We start from the raw sequence: 11,391 nt of genomic DNA, 5'->3' as shown, positions 1-11,391 counted from the left end.
CGTCGTACCACAACGTATGCGAAACTGGATGCCTCGTGGAGTTGGTAAGGGGTAGTGGAGGAAACTTCGGGATCGGGATCGCAAGTGGACAGGGGTTTGAGGAAGGCCTCGAAATCCGCGATGATGATAGCGGGGTGCTCCACCATGGCACCGTGCATGTGGAAACGCTCCACGGTGCCAGGTTCGGGCAAGTCTGCCACCCCCGGTTCGTTGGCATTGCAGTAGAGCTTGTGGTTAGCGAGCTTCTCGGCAGCGATGTTGTGACCTCTGATGCGTTGATAAACCTGCTGTTCTCGATTACGAAATATAGACAAGCACCTGCGACACACCTCGATGTGGTGACTATCACTGCTCCGTTGGCTCGAAACAAGCCGAGAGAGCGAGCGAATAAGAGTGTAGTGATGGCGAGTTTCATCCTTGATGAGCAGAAGATGGATTTCTCGAGCATCGTTGTCGTCTACGTCGCTCACCCGGATGGGGTACACCACATTTTCGTCGGTGAGGCCATAAACATTGATGGCCAACCGAGGGTTGTGTGTGCGGGCCTCGAACTTACGAATGTCCGGGACCTCCACGGGATAGGCGATCCCAGCCATCGCATCTTCCAGCTCTGGCTCGTAGGGTAGGTAGTGGTTAACTCGGCGTGGTTGTTTTTTCCAGTGGACAGGGTGCAACGCTGCAAGCACACACCATACGAAGCACTTGTTATCTTTATTTTGGATGTTCAGGACGGCCTTCTTTGCCGCAATAGCAGGTGGTAAGAGGACGTAGCTGGAGGCGGAGAGAGGCACAAACTTGGAAAGTTTGACGCACAGTTCGTGACGCTCACCACACAGCGAACCCCCCGAACCCTTAGCTTCATGTTCTTCTTGCTTTGCCAGCAGCTCCTCGACAAACTTGTTGTAGATGACCTCGAGGTTGTCGACATCCGCCAGATGCAGCGTCTTCGCCTTGGTGTTGTGGCAGAACCTGTAAATTTCATCAGACGGCTTCTTGTACCAGCAACGTAGCGATGCGTAGAATTTAGTGGAGGAGTGCGTAGCCAGTGCATTACTAAGAATAGAAACTATCTCTGCTCGCTTCTCCTCTAAAAAGCTACGAACATCGCAAGAGCCATCCGACAATTGGACGTAATCTCCTAATATTCCTCCGAAAGCAGACCGGTCTGCTTTTATCGCAGGCTTGACGCGTTTAGCGGGTGGTGCATTGATGGTGGCTGCTTCTGCCTTCCTCTTGGTGGAGGTCGAAGGCTGAGCCCCAGATGTACTTTCGCTTAGACAAGTAAGCTTATGCTTCTTGGCATACGCAATTGTAATGTGTTTATTGCATCCGGAACATAGTTCGGTGGCAGCCAAATGCTTGCCTGGCACGCAGGTACGACAATGTCTTGCAAAATGTTTGCTTGATATAGTTTTTTTTGCAAACAGGGCAACTTTTCATGGAGCGCATTTTTTTGGGGGGTATGTTTATTTATATATGGGTGGTGCTGCCTTCCTTAAATATGTGCTTTAATCAACTCTATAAAAAAAAATATATAAGGAAAATATAATTGTAGATAGAAAAAAAACACAATAAATATTGTATGCATGTGTAATTCTATTTAGTTTATTTTTGTTAGACACTAATTTTTTTCAGATTTTATTACCCATTAGTATATTTTTCCACCAATCTAGTAGAGGTATGAAACTATGAAAATGTACTTGTTTATATATATTCTATTATTTTGACTGATATAATAGCAAATATATATATATATATATATAGCTATTTTGAAATTCTAAAACTTTCAGGTATACTTATTTTTACATGCAAACATACATCATAAAAAATTACACAATCATATTTTTTTTCCATACACACATTTTTTATTTTCAGAAAACAAAATTATTTTCGATCTTTATTTTTTTAAATCAAGCAATAAACATTATTTGTGTTTATAGTATGTGTCGGGCAATAGCAGATAAAACAAGAATGGGTTTTCTACGACCCATAGTTTACGAGTTACAAAACAACTTAGAAATTACATCTTGAAATTTAAATTTAAAATAACTCGAAAACAGTAAGCACTAATCATTATGTTTCCAATAGGTTGTAGAGTACATTCAATTTTTTATCAAATATCATTAAAATTTTCGAAATAGGGTAAAAACTAAGCCAGCAAATCAAGTTTCTCAAAAAATAAAAAAATTGTCTATATTTTCGAAACTTGAGGGGGTGGAATCGATTTTATTTGCTAGTCGAATAGTTTTCGTCAAATCCTATCCAACAAACCTAAAATCATCATCCTAGGTCAATTAGGAGACAAGAAAATCAATATCTTGGAAAACATCTTAAGACAAATGTCTTAAGAAAATTTTCTTGACAGACCGGAAGTAACATCTTGACAGACCGGAAGTCGACTTTCTTAAAGATTAAGACAAATATCTTAAGATGTTTTCCAAGACATTGATTTTCTTGGTTCCTATGGGACCTAGAACCACGCAACTTTGGATTATGTATATACCGTTGTTTTTTTCCTACATATTTACTAGGGTTCGATAGTGCTATGGTTATGTTGTTGCCTTGTAATCAAGAGGTCCTAGGTTCGAACCCGATAAAAATATATAGTGGTTCGGATCCTACTTTAAAAAAACTGTAGGCCTAGTCCCGATTAGCCTTACTGTGCATAAAATAGACTTAAAACAACAAAATCCAATCCAGAGTATCAACAAATTCAAAAAAAATAGAGTTTCCCCTGTACACTTGTATAATTTTAAACTCCAAGTTCGATACCCAGCAGAGGTGGTTCGGATCCCGCTGTAGGCCCAGTTTCGATTAGCCTTACTATGCATAAAATAGACTTAAAACAACAAAATCCAATCGAGAGTATCAACAAATTCAAAAAAAATAAAGTTTCCCCTGTACACTTGTATAATTGTAAACTCCAAGTTCGATACCCAGTGGAAGTGGTTCGGATCCCACTGTAGACCCAGTTTCGATTAGCCTTACTATGCATAAAATAAACTTAAAACAACAAATCCAACCCAATATACACACGTCAATACTATCCTCTATAAGTAAACTAACATGATCATAATCATTGCCCCCTCCCCCTCCGATTGTTACCTCGCTTTTATGTTATTTGCAATGAAGTATAGTTTTTTTCAAGCACATGTTATATATGCTCATATTTTTTTGTTTAGCGTAATTTCGTTGTTTAATCAAAACAACACTTTCTGTTCACTAACACCGCTCGCAATTATTATTAACACACACATGCAAAAAAATAACAAAAAAAAACAAAAACTTACCTACAAAAAGCTGCTAGCAATTTAACACACACAAAACAGTAGTATAATTGCGTAAATTTTAGTTTTATAGCTGGTCAAGCAACTTGTGTGCGTATAACTTATGCTGATATGGTACTCACCTGACAGACCAAACTAATTCGGTTTCTATTACACTTGATATTACACTTGGTATAGCGTACACTTTTATGCGACTACCCAGTAGCAATACTCGACTGCAACTGATGTGCGCGGGGTTTCTAATAAAAACTTATACCTGTCGGTAGCTAAAATTCCAAGGTTGGTTCGTGACGATAAATAATAACAGAGAACAACACACCCGTCCATCATGATTTGAATCGCAGCCTTTGGAATTTTCTGCATTGTAGTCGTCATAATATGTGTCACCTTGGCGTACTATAGAAAATCCAGCAAGAAGAATGACGAAAAAGCAGACAAAAGCCCTGACGTGTATCACGTCCCCGGTTCGCCAGATGTTGATCAATACCCGAGCGTCCCCCCTAGCGTGCCTGGCAGCGGAATCAACACAATACCGACGAGGCCACCTGCACAAAGACCGACCGGAACTGGGCCGGGAGGACCTTCGGGTGGGAACAATAGCGGAGGAGACAATCAGACGCCACCGCCTCACGTTCCCACGCTAACTCCTCCAGTTACCAGCAGCACTCTGCCAAATAACCAAAATACTACAACAACAATTAACCCACCCACTATTGCCAGCACCACCACTACCATACAAAAAAAAACACGTGAAACCCTACAGAGGTGCGGTTATCTACAACCGCAGCCGTTAGAAAACCTTTTACTTTTTTTTGGTTGGGCACCACGCACCCTGGCGGGGTTATAGGGGCCAGGCATCCTAAAAAACAATAATTATTTATTTGTTTGTTTGCCTCACAATACGAAAAATAATAAGAGGCGCCAGCGCGCGCACGTGTGTATAGCACATCGTGTTTCCCCCGAGAGAGGTTTACAAAAGTCACGATAGGTCTCTCTCTCTTTATCTTACAGCAACATTGGCATCTCTATTTTTTTTAGTTGTAGGTAGGTTGCCAACACAATCTAGTTAATAATGCTACATATTATACACACACACGCACACACATACTGTGTTGCCATCCATCCATCTCTCTCTTTTACGGCAGTATATATTTGTTGTCGGCTCTCCTTGCCCAGTGTATGTATGTTACGCCAATATATAAATTTGGCTAAGCCCTTGCCAAGTAAAAAAAAAGCTGTAGGTAGGTGTTGGCAACACTGTCGGTTGTTTAACTCTTCCCTCTCTTTCCTCTCTCTTTTTTTTTGTAAAAAGCTATGGCAAAAGTACCAGTAGGTTGGCAAATTGCTTTATGCACTGTAAGGCAAGCCTCAAGCAGTGTTGCCAGCTCCTTGCTTTAGGTTAGGTTAGACCAAAAAAAACCTTGGTGACTTTTTCGAGTAAGATGTTGGCAACGCTGCAAGGCAAGCCTCAAGCAGTGTTGCCAGCTCCTTGCTTTAGGTTAGATTAGACCAAAAAAAACCTTGGTGATTTTTTCAAGTAAGATGTTGGCCACACTGCGAGAAAATAGAGCTTATGCCTTACAAGAGCAAACCATTAAAGCGAGCCTCAAGCAGTGTTGCCAGCTCCTTGCTTTAGGTTAGGTTAGACAAAAAAAAAACCTTGGTGATTTTTTCGAGTAGGGGGTTGGCAACACTGCGAGCCCCACCGAGCCCCATTTTCGGTTTGTGAACCGGGCCACCTATACTACTAATGTTAGAAGTCATGATGTCCCAGCAAAGTTCCCACTATTAAAAAAAAATGTTAGCAACCGTAATACTGGCTTCAGAATAAAATTTAACAGTCATGATTCTGATTTTGGGATTTTCGAGATCGTGAACAGAAAATGTCCACATTGAAAGTGCACATATAATATTAGCAAATTGTCCAGCGGTATCTTCATTCTCCTTCACTCTTCATCCGCTCTTCTATGGAATGGAATGGTGTTGGTGTTGTCCTCTGTTCGTTGGAGTTTTTATTCTAATCAATGACAAATCAAACAGTCGGGAACCAGAGTGTTTGGATATGGTGTCCGAGAATTCTATACTAATAACGTTTGCTGCTGGGTGTACAATGCAGTAGCAATCGTTTGCTGAGACCTTGTACAGTCAGCAGCAAATATAACGAAGAAATTGCCTCACGAAATATGTTATGTAATATGAGCCAAATCAAGTGCCATGATGTCAGATATAGTATTAGTTTCGGCATATCACGTCCAGATTTTGTACAATTCCACATTTTTATTAATCGTGGTGACGTAGCTGTAACAGTATTAGCAGCACTGCTTGTAACATTAATAGAATATCATCACCGGTCGACATGGGTTTGGATGACTCCCAGATGACTGTCGTCTCTGAATAATTTCAGCATGCTGATTCCAAAAATGAAATCCATTTTTACCCATCATGTCCCCCCCACCAGAAAACGGCAACATATTAACTGCCTTAATTTCACAATAAAAATGTGTAGTTCCATCATTTTCACAATAGATGGCTCTGTTCAGATAGCGGTAAAATATTGGTTTTCTACAATACAAATCCTCCAATTTTGGACTACATATGCACATAGATTAAATGCTTACTATTCTATCTTCTACCTTGACAAGACACATTGGATTGAAAATTGTGTGGACTTTGATTAAGTAAGTTTCATTTTTAAATTCCCTTTACAAAATGTTCAAAATTCAATGTTATAGTAGTGGGTTAATTGAATTTACTGACGTGGAGAAAAATCCTGACGTGATGGGAAGAAATGGACGTCATTTCCGTGATCAGAATTCAAAATACTTACAGAACAAGACCTACGTGCTGGCGCAGTGGTAACGTCTTTGCCTTTTAATCAAGGGGTGGAGGCTCATAGTGGTTCGGATCCCACTTAAACTGTAGGTCCAGTCCCTATTAGCCTAACTGTGCATAAAGTGGACTTAAAACTCCAAATCAACCAACTTACGGTTTGTAAACAACCGAAATTTCACTTCTATAAAATTCTTTTGTTGCGTTCTGTAATAGGCGTAACCGAATGGCGAATATGATAATTTTGATTGTGAAAAATCCTGACGTGATGGGGAAAATGGATGTCATGTGCGTGATCAACGTTCAAAATACCTCCAGAATCAGCTTTTGATTTGTAAACACCCGAAATTATCCTTCCGTAAATCCATTTTGTTGATACTGAGTATTAATGAAAAATCAGTAATTTAATGAAAAATCAGTAAGTCAATAAATATTTCAGGTCATTTTTGAAAAAAATCCTTACGTGATACGGGAAAACAGCATGAAGATTTGAATTCAGCACATAAAACTTACGTAAGAACGCCTATTTACCCTTATGCTGCAAAACAAAAAAAATATTTCGCGAGCCTGTGGGCAAATTGCATGTTGCCATGTTCAATTTTCGGCGACTTTCCGATGGTATAATGGTAACGTCATCCCCTTGTAATCAAGGAATCACTGGTTCGATACTCTGTGGGGGCACATAGTGGTTCGGATCAGGGTCGTAGCTAGAATTGATCTCCAGGGGGAGCTCACGGGTTATCAGGGGGGCTTTGTAAATCGAGTCCAATTTTCAAAAGTAGAACAGTAATATACCGTGCGTTCATTTCGATCTTCAGCCGAGAGATCGGGAGAAGCGTGGCGGGCGGCGCTGACGGAGATGCCGACATTTACGGCCTGTAATGCCCGCTTATTTTTATGGACATATGCATACATTCATATAAATATTGCAAAACGAGCACTAACCTGTGTTATAAGGGTACGTTTTTAATTTTAGTAGCTTAGTAGCTGTATGTGCTGATGATTTTGACACGTCCATCTCACGGCGTAGAGGTTTGTTTGGAGAACGTTCTAACGCTGTACCAATTTCATCGAGTTTTGCTTCGGTTAGAATCCGTCGTTTTTGCTTAGGTCTTTCAAAATTTAACGATCCAGTTTCTCGTACTTTAAGGACAAGATGTCTAACCGTATCTCTATGTGGAGGTGAAACGCCTAGGAATTTCTGTACAAATTGCCTACACACGTCTCGACACGAGTCTGTTTTCACGTAAGTGTCATACATAAGAATTCTTTGTTCTAACGTGAACCTTGCGGCTGGCATTCAAATCGTCTCACTGACACGTCACACATACACACTGCAATAACACAAACAAGTAACGGCAAGTAACCAAGAATATCACTCTTGCGCACATTACGAAATTAACACGCTCTTGTTTACATCTGCTCGCCACTATATTCACAGCTCTGTCTTCATCTAGTCACGAAGGAACAAAAAACTCGAGCTCGGAGATTTCGGATTGCAAGGAAGCTCACGAACACTATTGACTTTTAACGGTTTCTTCTACAGCGTAATCTTGATACAGTGTTGCACATTCGAAACCTCTAAACGATCGACACAAAACTCTTTCAAGGATATAAACTTAAGCAGGACGTTACTGGTCAAAACTATGATTAAAATGTTTCATTATCTCTGGCTCTTAACATCGTTTCTAAAGCGTATTTTTTTTTGTATATAAGGGCAGAACTTGGATGAATTACAGATGATGAATTATAACACAGGTTAGCGCTCGTTTTGCAATATTTATATGAATGTATGCATATGTCCATAAAAATAAGCGGGCATTACAGGCCCCAAATGTCGGCATCTCCGTCAGCGCCGCCCGCCACGCTTCTCCTGATCTATCGGCTGAAGATCGAAATGGACGCACAGTATTAAGGTAAATTATGTGGGGAAATATCATACAAATACTACATTTTTTACATCTTTTAAAATATCATTGTTTTTTTTTGTGTTTTTTAAGTGTTGACTGGTACTGAAATCATCCCTTACTGCACACTCCATACTACTTTTGATGATACAGATATTTATATCACACAAGAAAAAATGCATAATGTTCAATCACAGTGCCTACAGTACATTCCGCCCCCGGCTGAAGCAATGAAACTCCCCTTCGTTCCGAAAACTTAGGAGCTGTCGACCTTTGACACCGATGGGGAGGAAATTTGCATGATGTCATCAAAGTCACAGATTTCTGTCTAAATTGGAGGTAGCAACATTGGCAGCGAAGGTACAGATAAAGAAGCTGTCCTGTGAAAGAACCTTCTAGAGCCTAGAGAAGAGAATCTTCTAAATACTTGCCGCTACTTATAGAGCATTCCCTGACATTCGCTACGAGACTCGGCGACAAGCTGCCCGGCGTCAGCGCTTGTTTTTCCCGTTGAACGGGTCCGCGACAGTGTTTTTTCGCTCTCTTTCCCTTTCTGTTGACATTGCAGACTGACGCCAGCATAATCCTCCCTCGGAAGTTGTGTTGTGTCGTGTCCGTGTGTTGAAGATTGTGGCTTAATATGGAACCACAAAAGTTTACATTACAACAAAGGATTTATCTTGTCGAGTGTTACTTCGGAAAGAGGAATTGTGGAGAAGTGCAACGACGTTTTGCAACGAAATTTCCTTGTGTTCCCGTTCCACATAGGACCACTATATTAAACGTCGTAAAAAAGTTGAGAGTAACAGGGTCAGTTCTGAATAAAAGTGGAAAGAAGAATGGGGAAATAAAGTATACAAATTTCCTTCAGAGATGCCAGGAATGTGTTGCAGCAGAGGGACATCACTTTCAACACCTTCTGTAGTCAAGGTTAGTACACAATATGAAAACTGTAATTTTAATAGCCGACTCTAGCGGCTGTCGCTGACCCGTTCACCGGGAAAGACAAGCGCTGATGCCGGGCAGCTTGTCGCCGAGTCTCGTAGCGAATGTCAGGGAATGCTCTTCCTTCTTCTTGCGAATAAGATGAAGAAATGTATTAGCTGTTGTTCTTGTTCTGTGTATTTAAACTTCATCAAAGTTGTCAAGGGGCTGACGCCAGTTCCAGGGTGAGGGGGGGGGGGGCTGAGCCAACCGTGGCCCCTGCCTGGCTACGGGCCTGGTTCGGATCCCACTTCAAACAGTAAAATGCACGAAGAAGCAGAGAGAACAACTTCCGCTTCAGTACAAATACAATTGCATTCCCTAAAAACACACAGGATGAAGAAGAACGAAAATAGCAATACATAATTTGCCTACTGTTATCTTCACGGCTGATTGTACAACCGACGGCAAAAGTAATACTAGGCGAATTGTCCATCACCATTTATATTCTATTTTCCACTATGTGGTGATGATGTACTGAAATAAAAACATCTGTTTAACACTAACAGAAATCCATTCCTTAAAATAACATGGAATAGTATAGAAAATTTGCCTACTATTAATCTTTGTTGCTGACTGTACTATATACTACGAATGGGAATAATGTTTTTGATATCAACAACTTCGTATACAATTGAAGCAACTGCTCCCCCTCGCCGCCACTGGTTACGCATTTCAGTACACTGTGTAAAATTTAAGATAATGAAAAACAGTTGTACTCGATATTCACTCATTTTGTGAAGCGAGTTGAAAAGTATCTCCGAGGATATAATTATTATTGTTGTTATAAATCTGGGATAAAATTGGTTTATTTTTGTTATATTATTTACAATTGTATGATAATAATCATAACCACAATAACAAAGTTTTTTTTACTGTTATTAATTCCTACTCTTCAAGTTTTATCAATGGCCAGATCCCCCTCACCCCACAAAAGTGCATGTCGCCGCCCATGTTAAGATCTAAAGCTGCCTTTACGATAAAAAAAACTATGTAACTGTTGACTTACCATGTACGAATCTCACGTTGTCGATACACCGAAACTATTCTGCAACGGCTCGTCCTTCCGAACTGTGTCTCACTTGTCGCACGTAAGCCAAACACCTTTTCGGTCAAGCGTCTTCTAACGTCAGGCTAAATGCAGTCATTGGCGAAGCATGGGCATTTCGGGTGGGAACGCTAAGTCCGAAGAAAGGGTTGGCTCTTTTTTGCTTAATAATTTACTTATGGAATTATTCGCCACACAGGTATTGTTTATTTGCCTGAAGTCAGCTGGGTTTTCAATAAAACATCATCTATGCATATTTTAGCTAGACTTTGAGATGCCTCACTATGCCACAAATGGTTTGAACTCTGGTGTTTTATACTTTTCGTTATGACGCAAGTTATTAAAAAACCTACCTGAATCACAAGCGCCTCTGAACAACAGTAGACGTCATTGTTGTGGGCGTGGTTTATTTTAATGCGCTTTTCTACCACTTTTGGTTAATCGCGAATATGAATATGAGGGATGATATTTATGAAGTTGATGAAGGGACACTCATAAAGAACACCCGTGCTAACGCCGGGATTCGAACCAGGGACCTCTGTCGTCTTGGCGCGCTGTGTAAAACACTCTGACACGGAGGTGATCCAACTATCGTACACTCTACTGACGTAACAGTGCCGATTAGTAATTCAGACCACTGTTTATTGCATCTTGGATGGTGATAAACATTTTAAAATAATTTTGTCCACAGACCATTCGATGTTAAGAGTTTTCAAATGAATGCTGAACATTTCCATTGACACAATATTAAGCAGTTAGATACTAACGAAATAATAATAATAATAATAAAATAATAGTTTTGTGGGTTAAGTGGTAGAGCAGCCACAGGCTGAATTTCTACCACGAGGACTTCACCAACGTATTTGACAAAAACTGTGTTGATCTTTTAGTTTTTAATACACATCGCTGTTCGCGCGATAAATTATACAATGCAATGGTCATTAAGAAATGGTATATTTGAGTTTGGTAAAGTTACGCCAGTCAATATTGCGTATTGTAGCATCACATAGCACGAGTGGCATGAGCGCGAAGAACCGGGTAGGAATTCTACCGCTGTCATCTGCTTCAGAAGGCAGGAAGGGTCACATGAACCAATCGCGTAGCCCTCTGCTCCATACGCTGGCGTACGAGAGAGCATTTGCGCGCGTGCTGTAGAGATCCAAGCCTGTCCAAGCTTTCCCTCCAGAAAGGAATATAGAGAGAGTTCTTTACGCCGAACCTGCCCGGCGTCCAGGCATTGAAAAAAATGCTGGAACAAGTGTTGTTAGTGGAGCGTTGCAAGCAGATCGCGAAAAATAGCTATCATAATGCCATGAAGGTCAAACATATATGAAAT

Source organism: Lepisma saccharinum, chromosome 21 (genome assembly GCF_977018435.1).
Source record: "Lepisma saccharinum chromosome 21, izLepSacc3.1, whole genome shotgun sequence".
Taxonomy (NCBI): domain Eukaryota; kingdom Metazoa; phylum Arthropoda; class Insecta; order Zygentoma; family Lepismatidae; genus Lepisma; species Lepisma saccharinum.
Note: the sequence above shows the minus strand (reverse complement) of the source record.